This window comes from Papaver somniferum, chromosome 2 (assembly GCF_003573695.1).
Source record: "Papaver somniferum cultivar HN1 chromosome 2, ASM357369v1, whole genome shotgun sequence".
Taxonomy (NCBI): Eukaryota; Viridiplantae; Streptophyta; class Magnoliopsida; order Ranunculales; family Papaveraceae; genus Papaver; species Papaver somniferum.
The window spans coordinates 212,360,901-212,364,139 of record NC_039359.1 but is presented as its reverse complement, the minus strand read 5'-3'; positions in this window follow the sequence as shown (position 1 = coordinate 212,364,139).

Genomic DNA, 3,239 nt, shown 5'->3' with positions numbered 1-3,239 from the left:
GGAATTAATAAGAAATGAACAAAATCATGAAGGGGAAAATGAGAGACATCATCATATGCAAATTCAAGATAGAGATGAAGAAGAGAATCGCAGAAGAAGACGAGATGAGGATAATGAAGAAGAGATGGAAAATTTCGTGAGAGAAGAAAGACATGAACGAAGAAGAAGGGAGGCGAAATTAAAAAGACCAATGGATCAAAATTCAGGTGTAAATAAACAAATCTTGAAAGATTTAGAAGAAATGAGAGGAACGCTAAATAATAGAGGAGAGGTAGGCAGAAGACAATTAGATGAGGCTATAGAAGAAGCTGCGAAAAATCCATTTACAAGGGAAGTACAACTAGGAGGAATACCTCCGAAATGCAATTTGCCCGCATTAACCAACATTTTTGATGGAACAACTTGTGCAATTCAATACATTAAAGCCTATGTGAGATGTATGTTGCAATGGGAAAATCATGATGCCGTATTATGCAAGTATTTTGCATCCAGCTTAACAGGGGATGCGTTAAAATGGTTCGAAGGTCTACCAAAGAATACAATAACATCCTTTAATCATTTGCAGACTACATTCTTGGGGGCATATATAAGTAATAATTCTTCGCGACCTGGTATTGAAGATGTGTTTGGATTAAAACAAAGAATTGGAGAAAGTTTGAATCACCTAACTAAAAGATGGAGGACTATGTGTAGCGAAATGGCTGGCCGTATGGATGAGAGATATCTTATCTTATCATTTATCAATGCTATGTTTGCAACCAACCTATTGTATATCCAAATTTTCAGAGTCAAGAATACGATCACAATGACTGAATTGCGAGAACTTCAAGAATAATATATTGCTCTAGAGGAAAGGAAAAATGAAATGGAATCATACCCAGTTGCAAACACCAGTTCACAAACAGCGAATGCAAGCTTATTACCCAAACTAATAAACACAGTGGTGAACACTTCGCAAGTACAACAAGAGAAGGTGACGGGTAACAATCAACAGAAACTGGTGGCTATGAGAAGCCGAGATCAAGAGGAGTATGAAATATAAATAAATTTCTACAATCGTGGTGGAAATAACAAGATTCAAAGACTCTATCAGCCACAAGAAACTTATGGAGGTCAAAGACAAAACTATGATAGAGGACAAGGAGGTCACAAGGTAGTATGGGAAGAAATCAAGATACCACCTCTAAATGCAAGTGTGGAGAAAATATGGGAATCTATAATTTTGATGGAGAATATACCAACACCATGGAACATGGGAACAAAACCACCTCCAAACCACAGAAGTCACGAGTTTTGTTCTTATCATCATTTTCATGGACATACTACAAATGATTGCAGAAATGTAAAAAGAATTATTCTAAGAATGATAGATCAAGGAAAATTAAACCACTTTTTGGTAGGGCACCCATAATCCCAACCATTGCCACCACCACCAGAGCATCACAAAGTAAACACGATGAAAAAGAAGGAAACATTCTTCATAGAAGTTGGTGCAAAAGCAAAGAATTTATTCTGTCACTCTATCGTACATTCATACAAGACAATTGAAGATTTTCATGACAATGTTTTGAGTAGAGTGTTCGCAAGAGATAATGATGGAAAAGAAATTATGAATATTGTGAAAATCTCACTACTAGAGGAATGGCAGAAATCGATTATTTCTTTTACCGCAGAAGAAATACCCGAAGGTGAAGAGGTACATGATAATCCATTGGTAGTAAAATTAGAAATTAATCCAAAACCGAAAGAAGATGAGGATGATGAAGCTGAAGATTCATGGGCAATTAATAGGATTCTAATCGATACTAGAAGCTCTTTGAACATCTTATTTTATCACACTTATAAAACTATGGGAGGAAGAGATGATGATCTTATATCATCAACATATAAGATATATGGTTTTAATGGTACTGCCAACAAGCCTAAAGGGGAGGTTATTATGCGAATTCCATTGAACGGAATATCTTCTGAAATCCTATTATGTGTTGTTGATGTAGAATCACCCTACAATGCATTGATTGGTCGACCTTGGCTACATGGAATTCTAGGTGTAGCTTCAACTTTCCACCAGTGCATCAAATTTCCTCACCCCAGTGGTGTAGGAATCATAAAGGGAGATTGGGTTGAAGGAAAAAGGTGTTACGAAACTGAGGTGGAATCTTGCGAAGGAAGAGCAAACAAGAAGGAAAATTGGCTACAAAAAATCAAAGAAACACAAAGAAGTGAGAAGTCGATGGTGGATGCAATCGAACGAAAAGAAGAAGAGATGTTGCGAAACTAATGCTAGATCAGAATAAAAATGATGAAATACCACTACCAAGGAAGCAATAGCAGAAAATAACAAAGAAGCAGAGGATGGCAAAGGTAATAAAAATAAGAAATGTATGAATGATTAACTTGTTGTGACACTCTCGCAATAAGTAAAATTCTCAAAAGTACATTTTATTGAATAACAAAATTGAGATTGCAAAATGCAAATATGATATGATGATGTGCGAGAATCTCGCAGAGATAATGAGTTTTACAGAAGACAATCAGAAAACAATGACAAAAGAGAAAGGGGAGAACCTTTATGGCGTACATCCTAGTTCACGAATACAATTTCGCAAATGGCAAATGTAAGACCTAAAGTACGTCATATAAGGGGGTACCTGTTGCATGGCTCAGGGAAAGGCTACACCGCCACCGGAACTTGAGTCATGGAGATTTGGGGTCAATAAAGCCCATCCGGGAGAGGCACCTTGGATTCTCAGCTTAAGCATATGACTTAGGTTGGGCGACTAAGGTAATAAGGACTCTCCCAAGGAGTGCAGAATCTGATCAAGGCGCCGAGGTACACAGTTGAGTCAAGAGTTCCAGGGGGCATTTGAAACGTACCTTGCCATTCTTGACAAGTCTTGGTTTATAGTGCACTCGGCCCGAAGAAAACCCCACTTAGGGTGCAGTCTCGTAACCATAAACCCTATAGGTAAAAGGGATAAGAGGCTGCGAAAACAACTGGTTGTTGTTAAGACCGGATGGGAGGAGCCAACCTTGTATGGTAGGGGTACGCCTCCTTGAAGGGGCAACCAGGGGGAAGATAAGGGCGACACCCTCCATTAGGGAGCTGATAAGTGTCTTAAGACGCCAATGTCATGAGGCTTCTTACTCACAAGGTTATTAAGGCTTGTCATATTTGTGCGACAATCCTTAAGAGGAAATAATACAAAAGAAAAAGATAAGACGAAATTAGTGGGTTT